The sequence below is a fragment of the Pan paniscus genome, chromosome 20, assembly GCF_029289425.2.
Source record: "Pan paniscus chromosome 20, NHGRI_mPanPan1-v2.0_pri, whole genome shotgun sequence".
NCBI classification, from domain to species: Eukaryota; Metazoa; Chordata; class Mammalia; order Primates; family Hominidae; genus Pan; species Pan paniscus.
In genome coordinates, this window is record NC_073269.2 from 19,258,370 (window position 1) to 19,282,733 (window position 24,364).

The window sequence follows — 24,364 nt, forward strand, 5'->3', positions numbered from 1 at the left end:
GAGGCGGGTGGATCACGTGAGGTCAGGAGTTCGAGACCAGCCTGGCCAATGTGGTAAAACCCCGTATCTACTAAAAATACAAAAATTAGCCCAGCATGGTGGCACACTCCTGTAATACCAGCTACTCAGGAGGCTGAGGCAGGAGACTCATGTAAACCTGAGAGGTGGAGGTTGTAATGAACCGAGATCACTACCACTGCACTCCAGCCTGGGCGACAAAGAGACTCCATCTCAAAAAAAAAAAAAAAGACTGGGTGCGGTGGCTCATGCCTGTAATCCCAGCACTTTGGGAGACCGAGGCAGGCAGATCACGAGGTCAAAAGAGCAAGACCATCCTGGCCAAGATGGTGAAACCCTGTCTCTACTAAAAATACAAAAAATTAGCCGGGCGTGGTGGCGCGTGTCTGTAATCCCAGCTACTTGGGAGGCTGAGGCAGGAGAATAGCTTACTCATCTGCTGCTGGTTTGCATGTGAAATGGCACAACCACTTTGGAAAACAGTTTTTATTTTTATTTATTTATTTTTAAGACGGAATCTCGCTCTGTTGCCCAGGCTGGAGTGCAGTAGCACTGCCACCTCCGCTTCCCAGGTTCAAGCGATTCTCTTGCCTCAGCCTCTGGAGTAGCTGGGACTACAGGCACGAACCACCACGCCGAGCTAATCTTTTGTAATTTTAGTAGAGACGGGGTTTCACCATGTTGGCCAAGATGGTCTAGATCTCCTGACCTCATGATCTGCCCACCTCAGCCTCCCAAAGTGCTGGGATTACAGGCGTGAACCACCGCGCCTAGCCGGAAAACAGTTTTTAAAATAAAGTTACGTTGGGAGGCCAAGGCAGGCAGATTACCTGAGGTCAGGAGTTCGAGACCAGTCTGGCCAACATGGTGAAACCTCGTCTCTACTAAAAATACAAAAGAAATTAGCCGGGTGTGGTGGTGGGCACCTGTAATCCCAGCTACTCATGAGGCTGAGGCAGGGGAATCGCTTGAACCAGGGAAGTGGGGGTTGCAGTGAGCCAAGATCACGCCACTGCAGGCCAGCCTGGGTGACAGAGTGAGACTCCATCTCAAAAAATATATAAAATAATTAATTTTAAAAAATAAAGTTAGACTTACCATTCATCCCAGCAATTCCATTGCTATACATTTACCCAAGAGAAATGAAAGAATATATCCATATAAAGACTTGTTGGCAAATGTTCATAGCAGATTTGTTCAATTATTGCTGAAAAACTGGAAACAATAAAAATATCTACAGACAGGAGAATATAAATTAAGGCCCATCCATAGGATGTAGTAATTCTTAGCAACAAAAAGGAACAAACTACTAATTCACACAATGTTGATAAATCTCAGAATGCATGATGCTGAGTGGAAGAGAGACCACACTGTGTGATTTTATTTATCTGAAATTTTGCAAAAGGCTCAACTAATCTAGGGTGATAGAAATCAGAATAGTAGCCAGGTGCAGTGACTCACGCCTATAATCCCAGCACTTTGGGAGGCCGAGGTGGGCAGATCACTTGAGGCCAGGACTTTAAGACCAGCTTGGCCAACATGTCAAAACCCCATCTTTACAAAAAATACAAAAATCAGTGGGGTGTGGTGGCGTGTGCCTGTAATTTCAGCTACTTTGGAGACTGAGACATGAGAATCGCTTGACCCTGGGAGGTGGAGGGTGCAGTGAGCTGAGATCGCGCCACTGCACTCCAGCCTGGGCAACAGAGTGAAACTGTCACACACACAAAAAGAATTCAGGATAGTGGGCCCGACCCTGTGGCTCACACCTGTAATCTCAGCACTTTGGGAGGCTGAGACAGGAGGATTGCTTGAGGCCAGGAATTCAACATCAGCCTGGATAACAGCAAGACCCTGTCTGTCTCTACAAAAAATACAAAAATTAGCTGGGCTTGGCGGTAAGGGCCTGTAGTTCCAGCTACTCAGAGGCTGAGACAGGAGAATCGCTTGAGCCTAGGAGGTAGAGGCTTCGGTGAGCTATGGTTGCACCACTGCACTCCAGCCTGGGCAACAGAGCAAGACCCTGTTTCTAAAAAGAAAAGAAAAGAGGCCAGGCACGGTGGCTCACGCCTGTAATCCCAGCACTTTGGGAGGCCGAGGCAGGCAGATCACGAGGTCAGGAGATCGAGACCATCCTGGCTAACATGATGAAACCCCGTCTCTACTGAATAATACAAAAAAAAAATTAGCCGGGCGTGGTGGCCGGCGCCTGTAGTCCCAGCTTGTCGGGAGGCTGAGGCAGAAGAATGGCATGAACCTGGGAGGCAGAGCTTGCAGTGAGCCGAGATTGCACCACTACACTCCAGCCTGGCTGACAGAGCGAGACTCTGTCTCAAAAAACAAAAACAAAAAAAAAAAAAAGAAAAGAAAAGAAAAGAAAAATCAGGCCGGGCGTGGTGGCTCACACCTGTAATCCCAGTGCTTTGGGAGGCCGAGGCGGGCGGATCATCTAAGGTTGGGAGTTTGAGACCAGCCTGATCAGCATGGTGAAACCCCATCTCTACTAAAAATACAAAAATTAGCTGGGCATGGTGGTGCATGCCTGTAATCCCAACTACTCAGGAGGCTGAGGCAGGAGAATCGCTAGAACCCGGGAGGCAGAGGTTGCGGTGAGCCCAGATCGTGCCATTGCACTCCAGCCTGGGCAACAAGAGCGAAACTCCATCTCAAAAAAAAAAAAATCAGTGGAGTGGCTGTGGGTGGGGAATGGATGAAGGGACATTGATTTCTGGGCCATCTGAATGGAAGTGTTCCTTACTTTGATGGGGTGGAGACACGGGGTCGTGCATGCAAATAATATGTGCAGGCTTGGGACTTCACCGCATGTAAATTAACTCTCAATAAAGTTCCAGGAAAAGTAATTCCAATTCCAGCAACCGGATTTTGGGCTCAGTTCGGAGGCTAGCCTGCAAGCCTTGCTGGTGGGTGGCCTGTAGGGGTGACAGGAAACCCCCCGGGCCTCCCCTCTTTAGGGGAGGGGGAGCCTCGCCCTTGCCCCCCTCCGGGACGAGCGGGCAGATCTAAAAGCTTCCCTACCGCCGCCCAGGCGGTCGATAGCAGACTCCCAGGCTCCGTTTCTGCCTGCCCGGCAGTCCGGGCCCTTCCCGCCAGCCCAGCCCCTGGGAGGGGACCCGAGCCGGGCGGAGCCTCCTCCGGAGCCGCACGCCGGGCTCGGCTCACCCTCCCCGGATGCCGCTCCTTCTCCATCCCCAGAAGTTTCAGCCACTGAGATTCCCCTTGTCCCGGAGGCTGGAGGGGAAGACCCAGGCGGCTGCACTTTGGAGGCTGGACCATCGTGGGGCCTGTCTGTGCCCACTCTTCCCCCATTCAAGAGTTACCACGGCCAGGCGCAGTGGCTCAGGCCTGCAAACCCAGCACTTTGGGAGGGCAAGACAGGAGGATCGCTTGAGCCCAGGAGCTTGAGAACAGCCTGGACAACATGGTAAGACCGCATCACTATATTAAAAAAAAAAAAAAAAAAAAAGCTGGGCGCGGTGGCTCACGCCTGTAATCCCAGCACTTTGGGAGGCGAAGACCGGCGGATCACAGGGTCAGGAGATTGAGACCATCCTGGCTAACACGGTGAAACCCCGTCTCTACTAAAAATACAAAAAATTAGCCAGGCGTGGTGGCGGGCGCCTGTAGTCCCAGCTACTCGGGAGGCTGAGGCAGGAGAATGGCGTCAACCCAGGAGGCGGAGCTTGCAGTGAGCCGAGATCGCGCCACTGCACTCCAACCTGGGCGACAGAGCAAGACTCCGTCTCAAAAAAAAAAAAAAAAAAAAAAAAGAGGCTAGGTGCGGTGACTCACGCCTGTAACCCCAGGAGTTTGCGACCAGCCTGGCCAACATGGTGAAACCCCGTCTCTACTAAACACACACACACACACACACACACACACACACTTAGCCGGGTGTGGTGGCGGGCGCCTGTACACACACACACACTCTTAGCCGGGTGTGGTGGCGGGCGCCTGTAATCCCAGCCACTCGGGAGGCTGAGGCAGGAGAATTGCTTGAACCTGGGTGGTGGAGGTTGCAAAGAGCTTAGATCACGCCACTGCACTCCAGCTGGGCGACAGAGCAAGACTCTGTCTTGGGGGAAAAAAAAAGAAATTTCTCATCATCCACCCCCTCACCCTTCTGAGTCTCTACTGTCCATCTTTTCATTCTCTATGTCCATGTGTGCTTAATTTCAGCACCCACTTAGGAGTGAGAACATGCAGTGTTTGACTTTCTGTGTCTGGTTAGTTTCACTTAAGACAATGGCCTTCAGCTCTATCCACGTTGCTGCAAAAGAGTGATTCATTCTTTTTTTTTTTTTTTTTTTTTTTTTTTTTGAGGCAGGGCCTCCCTCTGTCACCCAGGCTGGAGTGCAGTGGCACGATCTCAGCTCACTGCAACCTCTGCCTCCTGGGTTCAAGCGATTATCATGCCTCAGCCTCCCTAGTAGCTGGAATTACAGGCGCACGCCACCACGCCTGGCTAATTTTTGTATTTTTAGTAGAGACAGGGTTTTACCACGTTGGTCAGCCTGGTCTCAAACTCCTGACCTTAGATGACCCACCTGCCTCGGTCCCCCAAGGAGCTAGGATTACAGGCGTGAACCACTGCACCCAGGCTTAATTTTCAAAAATATATTTCATTAAAATATTTATCTCAATGACTAAGTTTTTTGATACCCTCTTAAATTATGCACCCAAGGCCTGAGCATGGTGGCTCACACCTGTCATCCCAGCACTTCAGGAGGCCAAGGTGGGAGGATTGCTTGAAGCAAAGAGTTCGAGACCAGCCTAGGTGGCAAAGTGAGCCCCTGTCTCTACAAAAAAAAGAAAGAGAGAGAGAGAGAAAGAAAGGAAGGAAGGAAGGAAGGAAAGAAAAGAAAGAGAAAGAAAGACAGACAGAAAGAAAGAAAGAAATAAAAAAAAAACCACACAATTATATACCCAAAGCCAGTCTGAAGCAAATACCTCACGTGTCTCAGCCTGGTCATACACACAATATGCAAAGACACATGCACTGGCTGGGCGCGGTGGCTCACGCCTGTAATCCCAACACTGTAGGAGGCAGAGGCTGGTGGATCACCTGAGGTCAGGAGTTCGAGACCACCCTGGCCAACATGGCGAAACACCGTCTCTATTAAAAAAAAAAAAAAAATTAGCCGGGCTTGGTGGTGCGCCTATAGTCCCACCTACTCAGGGGGCTGAGGAAGGAGAATCGCTGGAACCTGGGAGACAGAGGTTGCAGTGACCGAGATCTCGCCACTGCACTCCAGCCTGAGGGAAAGAGCAAGACTCCATCTCGAAAATACACACACACATACATACACACACACACACATACACACGAGTTCACATATATACACTTTTTTTTTTTTTTTGAGACAGGGTCTCTCTTTGTTGCCCAGGCTGGAGTGCAGTCGCACCTGATCATGGTTCACTGCAGCCTCTACCTTCTGAGGTCAAGTGATCCTCCCACCTCAGCCTCCCCAGTAGCTGGGACTACAGATGCATGCCACTGCACCTGGCTAATTTTTGCATTTTTTGTAGAGATGGGGTTTCACCATGTTGCCCAGGCTGGTCTCAAATTCCTGGGCTCATGCGATCTGCCTGCCTTGGCCCCCTAAAATGCTGGGATGACAGATGCACACATATACACTACAACCGCTAATGGAAATAAAATCAAGCTAGAGGGCCGGGCCTGGTGGCTCACACCTGTAATCCCAGCACTTTGGGAGGCTGAGACCGCTGAATCACCTGAGGTCAGGAGTCCGAGACCAGCCTGACTGACATAGTAGAATCCCGTCTCTACGAAGAATAGAAAAAAATTAGCCAGGCATGGTAGTGCGTGCCTGTAATCCCAGCTACTTGGGAGGCGGAGGCAGGAGAATCACTTGAACCCAGGAGGCGGAGCTTGCAGTGAGCCAAGATCGTGCCATTGCACTCCAGCCTGGGCTACAAAAGCAAAACTCCGTCTCAAAAAAAAAAAAAAAAATTCAAGCCTAGTGGATTGGAAATACCACTTTCCCTGTCTTCCTTCATCCTTTCCTTAGTCACTATCTAGACACCCTTTTCACTGGGAGTCTGGGTTACATTAACCAGAACCTTAAAGAGAAAAATACTGTAATTGCGAAAACGACCAGCCTTTTAAAATGGAACAAAAGAGACTAGAAAATATCAGAACCCACTGCACAGTAGAAATATGACTATGACTTCCTGAAACTTTTGTTTTAGTTCCAAACCTGGGTAGAAGGCCTACGTTGCGATGTAAAAAATTAATTCTTTGATTTGTGATCAAAGTGCTTGAAAGATGTGGTTATATATGATGTTTGAAATTGGTTTTCTTTTTTTTTAAATTAATATATCACAGAGGTCACGCTGTGTCAATGAATATAAGTTTTAGCACTTGAATTTTCTTTTCTTTTTTTTGAGACTGAGCCACCTTATCACCCAGGCTGGAGTGCAGTGGCGAGATCTCGGCTCACTGCAACTTTCACCTCCTGGGTTCAAGCGATTCTCCTGCCTCAGCCTCCCAAGTAGCTGGGATTACAGGCACCCACCAACACACCCAGCTAATTTTTGTATTTTTAGTAGAGACAGGGTTTCACCATGTTGGCTAGGCTGGTCTCGAACTCGTGACCTCAAGTGATCCGCCCACCTCAGCCTCCCAAAGTGCTGAGATTACAGGTGTCAGCCACCACACCCAGCTTTTAATTTCCTTTTCTTTGTTGAGACAGGGTCTCATTCTGTCACCCAGGTTGGAGTGCAGTGGTGCAATATGCGCTCACTGCAGCCTCCACCTCCTTGGGCTCAAGCAATCCTCCCCCCTCAGCCTCCCAAGTAGCTGGGAGTACAGACATGTGCCACCACGCCTGGCTAATTTTTTAGTTTTTGTAGAGTTGGGATCTGGCTATGTTGCCCAGGCTGGTCTTGAACTCCTGGGCTCAGGCGATCCTCCCACCTGGGCCTCCCAAAGTGCTGGGATAACAGGCATGAGCCACCATGCCCAGCCCACTTTCATTTTCTACTATGCATGTAGCCAATCCCCAGAGCCCAGGTACCTCCATTGTTTCCAGCCTCTTTTAAAGCTTTTCTTAATGATGGTAACAGCAAGCACCCTCTATGTGCCTGGCAGAAGGCTAAGCATTTCACACACTTTGCCTCATGGAGTCCTCATGAGAGGCCCATTTTACTGATGAGAAAATCTGGGAACTGTAACAATAAACCATATGACTTAGGTCACACAGCTTGAAGGTGGTGAAGCCAGAATTCAAACCCTGGCTGTCTGATTCCAGAGCTCTTAACCACCCTGTGTTAGTTATTCTTTTCTTTTCTTTTTTTGAGACGAAGTCTTGCTCTTGTCCCCCAGGCTGGAGTGCAATGGTACAATATCGGCTCACTGCAACCTCTGCCTCCCAGGTTCAAGTGATTCTCCTGCCTCAGCCTCCCAAGTAGCTGGGATTACAGGCGCCTGCCACCACGCCCGGCTGATTTTTGTATTTTTAGTAGAGACGGCGTTTCACCATGTTGGCCAAGCTGGTCTCGAACTCCTGACCTCAGGTGATCTGCCCGCCTCAGCCTCCCAAAGTGCTGGGATTACAGGCGTGAGCCACCGTGCCCAGCCTATTCTTTATAGTTCTCCACCTATTTGACTGATTATCTCCCTGACATAAATTCCTAGAGGTGGATTTGCTGGGTCAGAGAATCCACACACTTAAAGGTTTAATACTAATATCTAGAACACCGTCCCAAGAAAGTTGTATTGTGGCTGGGCGCGGTGGCTCACATCTGTAATCCTAGCACTTTGGGTGGCCGAGGAGGGAGGATCACTTGAGATCAGGAGTTTGAGACCAGCCTGGGCAAGTCGTGAGACCCCATCTTACAAAAAGTTTTTAAAAAATTAGCTGGGTGTGGTGACGTGTACCTGTAGTCAGCTATTTGGCAGGCTGAGGTGGGAGGATTCCTTAAGCCTAGGAGGTTGAGGCTGCAGTGAGCCGTGATTGTGCCACTGCACTCCAGCATGGGTGACATAGTGAGACCCTGTCTCAAAAAATTAAAAAAAAAAAAGTTGTGTCAATTTAAACTCCCATGACCATGCTCAAGTGTGCATTCCCAAAACTTCACACACACTCATAAGCTTGACAAGGAAAAGTGATTCTTCAGCTGAACGGTCAGATTGAGCATCTTTACAGAGGTTTGTTAAGCTCTCTCATTCCTTTGTGAACCCCCTATTCAAGCCCTGTGCCAATTTCACATTTGGGATGTTTGTCTTTTTTTTCTTATTGATTCATATGTGCTTTTTGTATATTAAGGCTCTTAATGATTTGTCTGCCATATACGTGGCAAACAATCTAATCTCCCTTGATCTTTTTTTTCTTGAGATAGAGCCTCACTCCGTTGCCCAGGCTGGAATGCAGTGGCACCATAATAGCTCACCGCAATCACTGCAGCATCAACCTCCTGGGCTCAAGCCATCCTCCTGCCTCAGCCTCCTGAGTAGCTGGGACTACAGGTGCGTGCCACCATGCCCAGATAAATTTTTAAAAATTATTTTTGTAGGGACGGGGTCTCACTATGTTGCCCAGGCTGGCTATCTCCTCTGATCTGAGACTCCAGCTAGATCTCCTTTTATTGCCCAGCTGGCCTCAATGAACATTTCTCTTCTGTCTAGGCCTCATTGCAGGTTGCATTTTATTGGCGGTTCCTCCAGAAACAAAAGCAGAGGCTTTGAGATCTTATGAACCTCAGTCTTACCCAGAACACTTGAAGAACCCTTCAGCTTTCCATGGCAAGAAAGCTCAGGCCCTGGGGCCAGAAGCCACGGCTTTGTGTCTGGGTTCTGTAGTTTACTGCTATGGCTCGTTTCTGATTCCTCCAAGTTAAGATGGGTTGGTAAATTCTGCCACGCAGAATGCGCTTCTAGCCACGACCACTGTGTATCAAACCACGCCCACTGTACATATACCACGCCCTCTCATCTAGCTACGCCCACCAATCGTCTAGCCACGCCCACCTTCGAGTGGAGAGGCGTGATTAGAGCATTAAAAAGAAGTGAAGAACCGAAATAGTGAGGATCCTGGGCCAGGGGGAGGAGGAGGCAGAAGATCCCCTGGCCTCGATGGCTGGCAATTCCTTCATGCCCCTAGCACCCAGCTGGTTAAAGAAAGAAGGATGGCCGGGCACAATGACTCACTCCTGTAATCCCAGCACTTTGGGAGGCCGAGGCAGGCAAATCACTTGAGGCCAGGAGTTCAAGACCAGCCTGATCAACATGGCAAAACCCCATCTCTACTAAAAACACAAAAATCAGCCGGTGTGGTCGTGTATGCCTGTAATCCCAGCTACTCAAGAGGCTGAGGCACGAGAATCGCTTGAACTCAGCAGGCGAAGGTTGCAGTGAGCCAAGATCACACCACTTCACTCCAGCCTGAGCAACAAAGCAAGACTGTCTCAAAAAAAAAAAAAAAAAAAGAAAAAAAAGAAAAAGAAAATAAAAAAAAGAAAGAAGGAGGCACCTGGCTACCGTATTCCACCTTTCTCCTCACCCACTCTTTTTTTTTTTTTTTTTTTGAGACGGAGTCCTTCTCTGTCATCCAGGCTGGAGTGCAGTGGCACAATCTCGGCTCACTGCAACCTCCGCCTCCTGAGTTCAAGCTATTCTCCTGCCTCAGCCTCCCAAGTAGCTGGGACTACAAACACGCACCACTACATCCGGCTAATTTTGTATTTTTAGTAGAGATGGGGTTTTGCCATGTTTTTCAGGCTGGTCTCGAACTCCTGACCTCAAGTGATCCACCCGCCTCAGCCTCCCAAAGTGCTGGGATTACAGGTGTGAGCCACGATGCCCGGCCCTCACCCACTCTTTAAAATATCCCTACCAGGGTCTATGGTTTATCTGTGCCTCAGTGTTCCCATCTGTAAAATGAGGATAATTTTAAGGATTACCTGAGTTAGCATCTGTGAAGGGGTTAGAATGGTACCTGGCACATAGTAGGCACTCAATAAATGGCATCACTGATATGGTTCCACGGATGGTTGTATTATTAATAGGAATAAAGTGTGGGATGGAAAAACGTTGCTCTGGGCACCTGGAACCAGCCCCAGGGGCACGTAGGGCTCTACACAGGCTCTTTACCCCATGCCAGCGGGAGGACCCTTTGGGGGGAAACTGAGGCACTGACAATCCCCTGCCTTCCCAGCCCTGAGTCCTTCTCACCCATGCCCAGAGCCTCAGAGGCCAGCAAGGTGCCCCAAGGGAAAGCGACACTTCTGAACTGCGCTGCCTGGCACAATTACCGTTTTCATCCTCATTAAACTACATTTTCATTCTAATTAGAGTTTCACCGCCTCCCAGAGAGAAGGGCCGATTACTTTTCAGCATCATTAACACTGGCTCCCTCCCCACTTTCCTCCTCCCCTGCCCAGGCTCCCACTACACCAGGGCATTCTCTCTCTCTCTCTCCTTCACCCCATGGACCAGAGAGAAGCAACAGAACATTTATTGTCGCCTACTGGGTGCCAAGTTGGATGCTAGGAACCTTCCCCCACAGCCTCTTCGCCTTATCTTGGGCTGGTCTAATTTTCTTTTTGTCCCCAACACTTACCCCTTTTTGTTTTTGTTTTGTTTTGTTTTGTTTTGTTTTGTTGAGACAGGGTCTTACTCTGTCGCCCAGGCTGGGGTGCAGGTGCGTGATCTCGGCTCACTGCAACCTCCGCCTCCCGGGTTCAATCGATTCTCCCACCTCAGCCTCCTGAGTAGCTGGGATTACAGGTGCACACCACCACCTGGCTAATTTTTGTATTTTTTTTTAGTAGAGAGGGAGTTTCACCAGGTTGGCCAGGCTGGTCTCAAACTCCTGATCCCAAGTGATCCGCTTGTCTTGGCCTCCCAAATTGCTGGGATTACAGGTGTGAGCCACTGCGCCCGGCCCCTTTTGAACATGCTCTATGCTTTATTTGTTCTTTTTATCCTCTGTCTCCCCCTCCCCAGAATGTCAACACCCACTCATGTCCCCCACGCACTCCTGGGCACGCTGACCCCACAGCTTCTAAGAACCAGCTCCCGAGAAGTGGCTCTGGCTGCTGAGTGGGTGGAAAGTATGGAGAACAAACACTCTCCTGGAGCAGACCTTGAGCAATGGCTGATGGGAGTTGGTGGATAAATATCCCAGCTCCCTCGCCCCTAGGTGGGCACCCTCTGAAGAGTGTGCTCTATTTGATTTCAGCATTCTCCAGCATAATTGAGTTGCCCACAGTGGAAACTGGCTCGTAAACACCCTTCATTGGCTACCTGCCCTTCCCTTCCTCACTCTCCTTCTCCCCTACCCATGCTTACTGAGATCATCTCTCAGATCAACCATATCCTAGATCTCCCAGCCCCTTTGGAGTTCAGGCAAACCAGAGAGGGACTCAACACCCAAGGAACAGGTTAAGAAAGCCTCTGCAAAGCCAGGCACGGTGGCTCATGCCTGTAATCCAGTGCTTTGTGAGGCAGAGGCAGGAGGATCATTTGAGGCCAGGAGTTCAAGACCAGCCTGGCCAACATGGTGAAACCTCATCTCTACTAAAAATAAAAAAATTAGCTGGGCATGGTGGCTCATGCCTGTAGTCCCAACTAGTTGGGAAGCTGAGGCAGGAGAATCAATTGAACCCAGGAAGCAGAGGCTGCAGTGAGCCGAGATCATGTCACCGCACTCCAGTCTGGGCAACAAAGCGAGACTCCACGTCAAAAAAAAAGAAAAAAAAAAAAGGCCAGCCTGGGCATCATAGTGAGATCCCATCTCTAAAAAAAAGAATTGGCCGGGTGTGGTGGCTCACGCCTGTAATCTCAGCACTTTGGGAGGCCGAGGTGGGCAGATCACAAGGTCAGGAGATTGAGACCATCCTGGCTAACATGGTAAAACCCCGTCTCTACTAAAAATACAAAACAAAATTAGCAGGGTGTGGTGGCGGGCGCCTGTAGTCTCAGCTACTCGAGAGGCCAAGGCAGGAGAATGGCACAAACCTGGGAGGCGGAGCTTGCAGTGAGCCGAGATTGTGCCACTGCACTCCAGCCTGGGCGACAGAGCAAGGCTCTGTCTCAACAACAACAACAAAAGAATTAGCTGAGCATGGTAGTGCATGCCTATAGGCCCAGCTATTTGGGAGGCTGAGATGGGAGGATCACTTGAGCCCAGGAGTTTGAGGCTGCAGTGAGCTATGATCGCACCACTGCACTCCAACCTGAGTGACAGAGAGAGACCCCATCTTTTAAAAAATAAAATAAAACAAAATAAAGAAAGCCTCCGCACCTCTCTCACTCTGGACAAAACCACTATTATGACCAGAATGCAGCACCGCTGGGCAGCTATGACCTATATTTGAAATAAATTCTTAGAAAGGTTCCATTTGGAAGGGAGTGTAATGTGCACAGCACTTTTGGGGAGCAGCTTGGCAGAGTGCATTAAAACATGAAGTGCAGGCCGAGTGCAATGGCTCATGTCTGTAATCCCAGCACTTTGGGAGGCTGAGGCAGGTGGATCACTTGAGGTCAGGAGTTTGAGGCCAGCCTGGCCAACATGGCAAAACCCTGTCTCTACTAAAAATACAAAAATTAGCCGGGCTTGGTGGTATGCGTTTGTAGTCCCAGCTACTCAGGAGGCTGAGACAGGAGAATCGCTTGAACGCGGGAGGCAGAGGTTGCAGTGAGCCAGGATCGCACCACTTGCACTCCAGCCTGGGCGACAGTGTGAGACTCCGTCCCAAAAATTAAAAAAAAAAAGTGAAGAGCAGCCAGGTACAGTAGTTCACACATGTAATCCCAGCACTTTGGGAGGCCAAAGTGGGAGGATCGCTTGAGCCCAGGGGTTCAAGACCAGCCTGGGCAACATAGCAAAACCCCGTCTCTACAAAACAATACACAAAATTAGCCAAGCATGGTGGTGCTCACCTGTAGTCTTAGCTACTTGGGAGACTGAGGTGGGAGGATCCCCTGAGCCCTGGATATTGAGGCTGCAGTGAGCTATGATTGCACCACTGCACTCCAGCCTGGACAACAGAGCAAGACCCTGTCTAAAAAAAAAAAAAAATTAAATAAATAAATAAAGACACCAGCCATATTGGATTTAGAGCCCACCCTAATCCAATGTGACCTCACATTAACTTAACTGATTACATCTGCAAAGACCCTGTTTCCAAATAATTCATTCAGGAGAACCCAGGGTTAGGACTTCATTTTTTTTTTTTTTTTTTTTTTGAGACACTCTCGCTCTGTCGCCCAGGCTGGAGTGCAGTGACATGATCTCCACTCACTGCAACCTCTGCCTCCTGCATGCCACCATGCCCAGCTAATTTTTGTATTTTTGGTAGAGACAGAGTTTCACCATGTTGCCTAGGCTGGTCTCAAACTCCTGACCTCAAGCAATCCACCCACCTCAGCCTCCCCAAATGCTGGGATTACAGGCATGAGCCACTACACTCAGCCTTCTGTTTTTTGTTGTTTGTTTGTTTGTTTGTTTGTTTTTAATAGAGATAGGGTCTTGCTGTGTTTTTAATAGAGATAGGGTTGCCCAGACCAACCTCAAACTCCTGACCTCAAGCAATCCTCCTGCCTTAGCCTCTCAAAATTCAAATTTTAGCCTGGGAACAGGCATGAGCCACCACACCTGAATCAACATATCTTTTTTTTTTTTCGAGACACAGTCTCGCTCTGTCACCCGGGCTGGAGTGAAATGGTGCGATCTTGGCTCACTGCAACTTCTGCCTCCCGGGTTCAAGCGATTCTCCTGCCTCAGCCTCCTGAGTAGCTGGGACTACAGGCAAGTGCCACCACGCCCGGGTAATTTTTGTATTTTTAGTAGAGACGGGGTTTTGCCATGTTGGCCAGGCTGGTCTCCAACTCCTGACCTCTGGTGATCTGCCGGCCTTGGCCTCCCAAAGTGCTGGGATTACAGGTATGAGCCACCGTGCCCAGTCGATAGCCCCATTTTACAGACAGAAAACTGATACCCAGGTACATGGATTCCCTGTGAGCGGATCACACCGCTGGTAAGAGGCAGAGCTGGTCTCAGTGGCTGCTGAGCCCTTACGTGTATATGACATGAAACGCACACGGTCATTTATGTATTCCAATAACCTTGCAAGGCAGAAAATAGCTTCATGTTATAGATGAGGAAACAGAGGCAAGGAGCGAGTAAGCAACTTGCCTGAGGTCAGGTGGGTGCCAGAGCAGGGACTTGAGCCTCGGTAGCTGACCATGGGACCCTCTGGGGGACCACGGGCTCCATCTCCTGGGCGTTGGAGTGAGGGTCTCTTTCAGCACAAATGTTCCATAGCCATAGGGAGAAACAGGGACTGCAGCCTAGTCCCCCAGGACTGGGCCAGGGAGAAGCCCTGACTGATTAAGACCTTCCAGGTAGGCCGGGCGTGGTGGCTCACACCTGTAATCCCAGCACTTTGAGAGGCCGAGGCAGGCAGATCACAAGGTCAGGAGTTCGAGACTGGCCTGGGCAACATGGCGAGACTGCATCTCAAAAAAACGACAAAAGACATTTCAGGTGGCGCTGCCCATAGGCCCTGCTCTTGGTCCAGGCAGCAACTGCCACGCTCTGGGGACCCCAGTCAGCTTCTAGGTATTTCAGAGCCTGAGGATCTACCAGAGCCGCTGTCACCGCACAGGGGTTTTTAATGAATGCTAATTAATATCTGTGTTCACAGAGCCAGCCAGGCCCCTGGGCCTGGAGCATCCACAGGAGGAAAGTACAAGAACCCCGGCACCCTGCCAAGCAGCAGGGATTCTTCAGACACCCAAGGGCTGGTTTGCTGAGGGCTGGTTTGCTGGGAAGGACTCATGTAACCAGAAGGGGAAACTGAGGCACTTCTGAGCACCAACAGTCCTGGAGAGCTTTAAGAATGGTTGCCATCTGAGGCCAGGCATGGTGGTTTATGCCTGTAATCCCAGCACTTTGGGAGGCCAAGGCAGGCAAATCACTTGAGGTCAGGAGTTCGAGGCTGTCAGGCCTCTGAGCCCAAGCTAAGCCATCATATCCCCTGTGACCTGCATATCAATCCAGATGGCCTGAAGCAACTGAAGATCCACAAAAGAAGTGAAAATAGCCAGTTCCTGCCTTAACTGATGACATCCCACCATCGTGATTTGCTCCTGCCCAACCCTAACTGTTCAACTGACTTTGTGACAATATACCCTCCCCGCCCTTGCAATAATGTACTTTGTGATATGCCCCTGCCCTTATGAATGTACTTTGTAGGATACACCCTCCCCACCCTTGAGAAGGTAGATTGTAATATTCTCCCCACCCAACTTGAGAATGTACTTTGTATGATCCACCCCCTGCCTGCAAAAAAATTGCTCCTGGCCGGGCGCGGTGGCTCACGCCTGTAATCCCAGCACTTTGCGAGGCCGAGGTGGGTGGACCACGAGGTCAGGAGATCGAGACCATCCTGGCTAACATGGTGAAACCCCGTCTCTACTAAAAATACAAAAAATTAACCAGGCATGGTGGTGGGCGCCTGTAGTCCCAGCTACTTGGGAGGCTGAGCCAGGAGAATGGCGTGAACCTGGGAGATGGAGCTTGCAGTGAGCCAAGATTGCGCCACTGCACTCCAGCCTGGGCGACAGAGCGAGACTCAGTCTCAGAAAAAAAAAAATTGCACCTAACTCCACCACCTATCCCAAACCTATAAGAACTAATGATAATCCCATCACCCTTTGCTGACTCTCTTTTCGGACTCAGCCCTGCCTGCACCCAAAAAAAGCTTTATTGCTCACACAAAGCCTGTTTTGGTGGACCCTTTTCACACGGACGCGCGTGACAGAGACCAGCCTGGTCAACATGGTGAAACCCTGTGTCTACCAAAAATACAAAGATTAGCCAGGCATGGTGGCGCACACCTCTAATCCCAGCTACTTGGGAGGCTGAGGCAGGAGAATCCCTTGAACCCATGAGACGGGAGGCAGAGGTTGCAGTGAGCTGAGATTGTGCCACTGCACTCCAGCCTGGGCAACAGAGTGATACCCTGCCCTGTCCCCTTCCCACCACAAACGCACAAGAATGGTTGCCATTTGAAAGGAACAAAGAAATGGGTATTGGAGACCCCAGAGCCATCAGCTTCCACAAGAGCTCTGGACCTCACCCCAGCCTCAGCTTCCTCATCAGTAAATGGGAACATGAATTCCTTTCCTTATATGTAGTAGGCATAAGAACTCATTAAGCATTTATGCATGTGAAATGCTTTGCAGATAATCAGTTTCCAATAGGTGTTAACTCCCTTTCCCTGACTGTGCCTCAGTTTTCCTGTTGGGCATACAAGAAGCTGGCAGGGCTTTGAGGCTACCCTCTGGGAGAGCTTTGGGCATGGTGCCTTGACTCAGACCTCGGGGCAAGTACGAAAAATCACTTCCGATCGGCCTCATTAATAACACAGTTGCTAATGTGGCAGTAAGACAGTTCCCTGGCCCCTGATTAAAAACAGAAGTTTCCCCCACATTCGTGGAGATGGAGCAGAAGGGAAAACAAAGACAAGCACACTTGTGCCAGATAAATACAGACGCAAACACATGCATGGCAGATAAACACACACTGGCACACCAAATATACACACAGCCGGCTGCAGACAATCCGGGTGGGCTCGCACAGCCCGAAGAGACCAAAAGCCCGGGTGGGCTCGCACAAAAAGGAACAGAAACCGCTGCAGAGATGTCTCGCTGGACCCTGGCCACATCTGGGACCTGATCACTTCAGTGTACTTTTGAACAGGAGACAGAGTGTGGGAAATTGACATCCCTGGGAGTAGCCCTGAGCCAGAAATGGAATGAGTTGGTGGATAAATACCCCAGCTCCCTCCCCAGCAGATGCCTAATCCACAGTCTCCCAGAGACCCCTGGAGGGATCAGGCTCCAGTTTTCCATAGTGACAACCTGTTTGATATCCCTTGTCATCTCTCGTCTCCCCTCCCCAGGTTTCCTGTGTTCATTTCCCAAATAAACCACTTGCCCTCCAACCCTCTATCAGGGTCTGTTTCTGACCTGTATGTGTACCTCCCAGAAGTGTACACAGCAATGGGTCTCAATGAGGGTAACTCTGTCACCCAGGAGACATTTGGCAATGTCTGAAGGTATTTCTGGCTGTAAAATTGGGGCAGGGGGCCAGACACAGTGACTCACACTTGTAACCCCAGCACTTTGGGAGACCAAAGTGGGCGGATCACTTGAGGTGAGGAGTTCGAGACCAGCGTGGCCAATATGGGGAAAACTCCATCTCTACTAAAAATACAAAAATTAGCCAGGTGTGGTGGTTAGTGCCTGTAATCCCAGCTACTCAAGAGGCTGAGGTGGGGGAATCACTTGAACCTGGGAGGCAGAGGTTGCAGTGAGCCAAGATCATTCCACCTCACTCCAGCCTGGGTGACAGAGTGAGACTCCATCTCAAAAAAAAAAAAAAAAAATGGGGGCAGGGGTACTCCTGGCATTTAGTGGGTCCAGTTCAGGGACGCTCAATGTCCTACAAGGGACTGGGCAAGGTGGCTAAGGCCTGTGATCCCAGCACTTCGGGAAGTCAAGGCAGGAGGATCACTTGAGGCCAGGAGTCCACGGCCAGCCTGGGCAACATAGCAAGACCTCATCTCCCCTGCAAAAAAAAAAAAAAAAAAAAAAAAAAATCCTACAAGGCACAGGACAGTCCCCCAGAGCAAAAAATGATGTGGCCCCAAATGTCAAGAGTGCTGACGTTGAGAAATCCTGGTCTACGGGAAGCCACTGGGCCCCACGTGGAAACAGCTCAGTGCACGCACATTATTCAAATGCAGACACAGTGGGTGCACCGGCAGCATTAGCCCACACATACCCACTGTGCACCAAGCCCTTGAACTAAGGAAACAGCAGGATCATCCACACCTGGTGTGTTTTCCTACCAAGATGTATAAACCACCAGAGAAGACCCCCAATTCCACTCAGGTGTGGGGCCCTGCCCAGACCAGCTTTTTGTGCAACTCACAGACACCCTGGAAGGTGGTTCAATGACCATTAAAACCATTTTAGAGACGAGGCAACTGAGGCCCAGACAGGGTAAGTTTTTTGTTGTTGTGTTTTTGTTTTTGTTTTTTGAGATGGAGTCTTGCTCTGTTGCCCAGGCTGGAGTGCAGTGGCACCATCTCAGCTCACTGCAACCTCTGCCTCCTGGGTTCAAACGATTCTCATGCCTCAGCCTCCCAAGTAGCTACAGGCGCGTGCCACCACACCCAGCTAATTTTTGTATTTTTAGTAGAGACAGGGTCACTCCATGTTGACCAGGCTGGTCTCGAACTCCTGACCTTAAGTGATCCTCCCACCTTGTCCTCCCAAAGTGCTGGGATTATTGGCATGAGCCACTGTGCCCAGCCCAGACAGGAGAAGTTTATGACCCAGCTAGAAACCCAGAGACCCCTTAGGCATGTGTAGACATGCTTTTGAAGGCAAAGAGGGTAGGATGAAAGGAGACCCTCCCCACCATCATCTCGGAATTGAGATAAGGAGGGACAGGAAGGGCTTTAGCTTCCCAGAGGGAATCCTGTATCACTTTGGGTAACTAGAAAATCTATTGAAAAATGTTTTTAGGCTGGGCGAGGTAGTGCTCACCTGAAATCTCAGCACTGAGGGAGCCCGAAGCAGGAGGATGTCTTGAGCCCAAGAGTTGGAGACCAGCCCGGGCAACATGACAAGACTTCTCATCTCTGTAATAAATAAAATACAATTTTTGTTGTTGTTGTTGTTTGTTCTTTTGAGACGAAGTTTCGCTCTTTTTGCCCAGGCTGGAGTGCAATGGCGTGACCTCAGCTCACTGCAACCTCTGCCTCCCGGATCCAAAGGAGTCTCCTGCCTCAGCCTCCCGAGTAACCGGGATTACAGGCGCATGCCACCACGCCCAGCTAATTTTGTATTTTTAGTAGAGACGGGGTTTTGCCGTGTTGGCCAGGCTGGTCTTGAAATCCTGACCTCCAGTAATTCACCCGCCTCAGCCTCCCAAAGTGCTGGGATTATAGGCGTGAGCCATGACGCCCGGCCAAATACAATGTTTTTTAAACATACATTGTTTTTTAAACATTGGCTGACTCTTGGCCAAGCATCACGCCTGTAATCCCCAGCACTTTAGGAAGCTGAGGCGGGCAGATCACTTGAGGTCAGGAGTTTGAGACCAGCCTGGTCAACGTGGTGAAACCCTGTCTCTACTAAAAATACAAAAAATTAGCTGGGCGTGGTGGCGCGTGCCTGTAATCCCAGCTACTCGGGAGTCTGAGGCAGGAGATGGCTTGAACCCAGGAGGCAGAGGTTGCACTGAGCCAACATCCTGCCACTGCACTGCAGCCTGAGTGACAGAGCAAAACCGTGTCTCAAACAAACAAACAAACAAACAAAATGGGCTGACCCTGGACTCACACAGGCCTGGTGTCTCCAATCCCAGCCTTGCCATTTTCTGGCTCTATGAACCTGGGTGAGCCGCATCGCCTCCCTGAGCCTCAGTTTCCCCATCTGTAAAACGGGGATTCACCCATTCACCATTCCACAAATGTGCACCCAAGACCCACTGACACCAAGCGCTGCGCCCAGCTCTAACCTATATAAAGTTAAGGAAGAACACGAACATGGTAAGTGCGTTTCCCCCTCCCCCAGGCATGGAGCTGCTGAACTAGTTTTGGGAATGGGGGAATCAGAGCATGCGTGGACAGACGGAGGGAGCCCTCAGCTGCCCGGAGCCTGCAGCCCACCACCCCCACTCTTCTCAGATCCCCCTCGTTTGACCAAAAAGCCCCTCTACCAGGAGGTAGGACCCCAAGCAGGATCCCAGGGCTTGGCGTCCAAATCCGGGCCAGGAACTGACCCCAGCAGCCAGACCGGGGACGGGGCTAAAGCTCGGGTTTTTCCACCTCCGCTTCCCGCCACTGCAGCGCGGGGAGCGAGCGCCACCTGTGGGCCTCCAAGGGGAGGTGCGTGCGACTCCCGGGGAATTGGACGGTCGCCCCCGTTTCTCCCCAACCCGGGGGACCTGGGGCCCCCCAGGAGTTTCGGAAACAGCTCTCATCTCTTAAGTTCTCCTCCACAACCCACTTTTCCCGGCTGCCATTTCCCAGCTAGAACTCGTCGTCCATGTATTCATGCAACATTTATTGAGCACCTACTGTGTGTATTGAGCAAACCTAGATCATTGCTCTAGGTTTAGAGTACACAAAAGACAGAATGGGGCTGGCTCAGGCCTGTAACCCCAGCCACTCAGGAGGCTGAGGTGGGAGGATCACTTGAGCCCAGAAGATGGAGGCTGCTGTGAGTCATGATCGCACCATTGCACTCCAGTCTGAGAAACACAGCGATACCCTGTCTCTAAAAGTAAAAAGAGGCCAGGTACAGTGGCTCGGCCAGGCACGGTGGCTCACGCCTGTAATTCCAGCACTTTGGGAGGCCAAGGCGTGTGGATCACGAGGTCAGCAGTTCGACACCGGCCTGACTGACATGGTGAAACCCCCTCTCTACTAAAAATACAAAAATTAGCCAGGCGTGGTGGCGGGCGCCTGTAATCCCAGCTACTCAGGAGGCTGAGGCAGGAGAATTACTTGAACCCAGGAGACGGAGGTTGCAGTGAGCAGAGATCGTGTCACTGCACTCCAGCCTGGGCGACAGAGCAAGACTCCATCTCAAAAAAAAGAAAAAAAATGGAAACAAAACAGATAAACCTCCATGCCCTTCTGAAGCTTACAGTCCAAGAGAAGAGAGAAGAGAGGAGGAAGAGGACAAGATCATTGCTGATGGCAGTAAGTGCAGTAAGTGTTCTGAAGGAGAAAGTATATACAGGGATGTCACTGAAGCACCTGCTGTGGGTAGAGTGGGTGGAGTGGGCTCTGAGGAAGTGACGCTTATCCTGAGGCCTGAGAAGAATAAAGCCCCAGCCATGCCGAGTCTGGAGCCAGGATTTCCAGTAGAAGGCGCAGCCAGCGCAAAGGCCCTGCGGCAGAAAGGAGCTCGGGTGTTGGACAGTGGGAAAGGAGGTCACAGTAGCCAGAGCCGAGAGATGAAGAAACAGGTGGGCTGCGATGTCAAGGCCTATTTTGGAGACAAATCTGATCTCTCACTCCCCCTGAGGAGTCACCTCCTAAAAGCCCGAGGGGAGAAGAAGGCTCATACTGAGCTAAAAGCCCTCCAACATCACCAGCTGCACCCTTCTCGTCGTCCACCCACAGATATGGTGTCGCCCACAGAAAGAAGCCCTGGCCCATGCAGTCCCCCTTCCCACCCCACCACTCTCCCAGGACTTTGCCTCTGACCATATTGACCCCAATTATGCAGTTACGGTGCACATGGTCGGCTCTGCTTGCAAAGTCCCCTTCTTACCCTCTGCCCATCTCCCTGGGAGACACAGGGAACCATGCAATGTGCCTTCCAAGACCAATGCTTGGCCAGGCGCAGTGGCTCATGCCTGTAATCCCAGCACTTTGGGAGGCCGAGGTGGGCGGATTGCCTGAGGTCAGGAGTTCGAGACTAGCCTGGCCAATATGGTGAAACCCCGTCTCTACTAAAAATACAAAAATTAACCGGGCGTTGTGGCAGGCACCTGTAATTCCAGCTACTCGGGAGGCTGAGGCAGGAGAATCACTTGAACTGGGGGGGCAGAGGTTGCAGTGAGCTGAGATTGTGCCACTGCACTCCAGCCTGGGTGAGTGAGACTCCGCCTCAAAAAAAAAAAAAAAGTTGCCAGCCCCACACATGAACCCCAGCCCGGTCTGCCCCCTTTGCCTTCATACTCCCGAGAGCAAAGTCTCCCCATGTGGCCTGACAACCCCAAAAGGGACTATGCAGGGAGGAGATCTGGTTTCATGAACATTGCTCTTGGGATCCCTGCCTGGGGGTGGCCACGAGAGAGGCTGTGGGTCTTGCGCAGCCCCAGAAGGGGAGCAGAGCCCTGTCCCCGACTCCCCGCCAGTGCAGAAGGGGTACACCCTCTCTCCACAGCCTGGCCTCAGTTCTGGGGACTGCCTGGCTGTTGGGGAGAGGGCAGAGCCTCTTGGAGCTTGTAATTAAGGCTTCAGAGGCACCGACTTAATTACTACCTTGTGAAGGGTTAATTACCCCTAATTGTTCGGGAATCAGGCAATTTTTGTGCTTTCAGAGAATCAAAATATTTTCCCTTCCAGAAGTGCCTCCTCCCTTTTGCTTTTTCTAATTTCCCCGCAAGGAGGGGCACGATGGGCTGGGTGGGGTCCGGAGGATCGGAAACCACCAGTCTCCCCTCAGAGAACACACTTGCCGGGCCTGCCACAAGCAAGAGCGGGATTCAGAGGAGAGAGGTTCCCAGCCAGCTCAAGGCAGGAAGACTTCCTGGAAGAGGTGGCCATGGGTTGGTCTTAAGGACCCCAAGTCAACCTCCCAGGTAAGCCAAGGGCTCCTAGAATTCTGTGCCACCTAGAGGGTAGCAGGGCCTGGGGAAGCTGGAGCTGATGGTTTCAGGCATGGGAATGCTGCCTGGAGTCTCAGTTTCCTCACCTGTTAAATGGGGCCAGGGCTGCGATGAGCCAGGCAGAGTGAGCAGGGAATAAAGGCTGCCCTCGGAGAAGAAATCCTGGTGGGCACCGAGGAGACATCACTCATCTGCAGCTCATCTAGCTTGTTGCTCCCCTGCCTGGGTTTGTAGTAATGTAAGAATTAGGGCCCGCCCACTTCCCAGCCCTCATCTCCCTGCCTTCCTCCTAACCCCCTTGATGGTCTTTGAACACACCGCACTGGTTGCCAACTCAGAACTTTTGTCCCTGGTGTTCCCCCTGCCTGGCTTACTTTCCCCCTGATGGTGCTGTGTCTGAGAAGCTTTTGTCCTGAAATGTCGCCTCCTCCAGGGAGCCTTCCCTGACCACCCTCTCTCCCCTGAACCACTCCTTCCTGGGAATTCTCCAGCTTATCACACTTCTTCTTCTTCTTTTTTTTTTTTTTTCAGGTGGAGTCTCGCTCTGTCGCCCAGGCTGGAGTGCAGTGGCGTGATCTCTGCTCACTGCAAGCCCCTCCTCCCAGGTTCACACCATTCTCCTGCCTCAGCCTCCTGAGTAGCTGGGACTACAGGCACCCGCCACCACACCCGGCTAATTTTTTGTATTTTTAGTAGAGACGGGGTTTCACCGTATTAGCCAGGATGGTCTCCATCTCCTGACCTCGTGATCCGCCTGCCTCGGCCTCCCAAAGTGCTGGGATTACAGGCGTGAGCCACTGCGCCCGGCCTTCTATCTCTCTTTTGCTCTCTCTCTCTTTTTTTTTTTTTTTTGAGATGGAGTCTCACTCTGTCACCCAGGCTGGAGTGCAGTGGCATGATCTGGGCTCACTGCAACCTGCGCCTCCTGGGTTCAAATGATTCTCAGGCCTCAGCCTCCCAAGTAGCTGGGATTACAGGCGCACACCACCACACCTGGCTAATTTTTTAATATTTTTAGTGGAGATGGGGTTTCACCATGTTGGCCAGGCTGGTCTCGAACTCTTGACCTCAAGTGATCTGCCCACCTCGGCCTCCCAAAGTGCTGGGATTACAGGCATGAGCCACTGTGCCCGGCCCTCGCTCTCTGTTTTTACAGAGACAGGGTTTCACTCTGTTGCCCAGGCTGGAGTGCAGTGGTATGCTCATAGCTCACTACAGCCTTGAACTCCTGGCCTCAAGCGATCCTCCAAAGTAGCTGGGACTATAAGCACGCACCACCACATCCAGATAATTTAAAAATAGTTTTTTGCAGCGATGGGGTCTTGTTATGTTACCCAGACTGGTCTCAAACTTATGGCCTCAAGAGATCCTTCTGCCTCTGCCTCCCAAAGTGCTGGGATTACAGGCATGAGCCACTGCCCCTGGCCACACTTTTACCTCTCTTATGTAAATTGCCTTGTTTAGATCCTGGCTGGGTGACTCAGGGCCCAGTATCCTCATCTGTGAAATGGGGGTGATGACAACAGCCCCCTCAGAGTTCCAGACCTGACTGTGGTGGCCCTGGGGGTCTGGTGGGTTGAGACCTTCTTCTACGGCCAAGGAGTGGACTTGGGGGAGCAGGGCAAGTGAGCCAGGAGCAGGGGCCAGAGGGCCGGAGCAGGGCAAGTGAGCAAGGCTCAAGTGATGGGCCAGTCAGAAGGGGTTAGAGGACTGACATGGTGTCTCACGCCTGTAATCCCAGCACTTTGGGAGGCTAAGGCGGGCGGATCACTTGACATCAGGAGTTCGAGACCAGCCCGGGCAACAGGGTGAAACCCCGTATCTACTAAAAATATGAAAATTAGAGGCCGGGCGCGGTGGCTCACGCCTGTAATCCTAGCACTGTGGGAGGCCGAGGTGGGTGGATCAGGAGGTCAGGAGTTTGAGACCATCCC

At 51.0% G+C, this 24,364-nt stretch overlaps 2 long non-coding RNA genes across 2 annotated transcripts in view; one reads left to right on the top strand and one right to left on the bottom strand.

Moving 5' to 3' along the window:
* LOC106634075 (uncharacterized) overlaps positions 1-18,712 on the bottom strand; it is a 41,270-nt gene extending 22,558 nt beyond the window's left edge. The window contains exon 1 of the long non-coding RNA XR_004667852.3: positions 18,626-18,712. This is a non-coding gene — a long non-coding RNA (uncharacterized LOC106634075). The remainder of the gene's footprint in view (positions 1-18,625) is intronic.
* LOC130541014 (uncharacterized) lies at positions 1,467-15,213 on the top strand. The gene is made up of 2 exons (XR_008955060.2): positions 1,467-3,460; positions 14,710-15,213. It is a non-coding gene; the product is annotated as an uncharacterized LOC130541014 (long non-coding RNA).
* Positions 18,713-24,364: the final 5,652 nt, after the last annotated feature.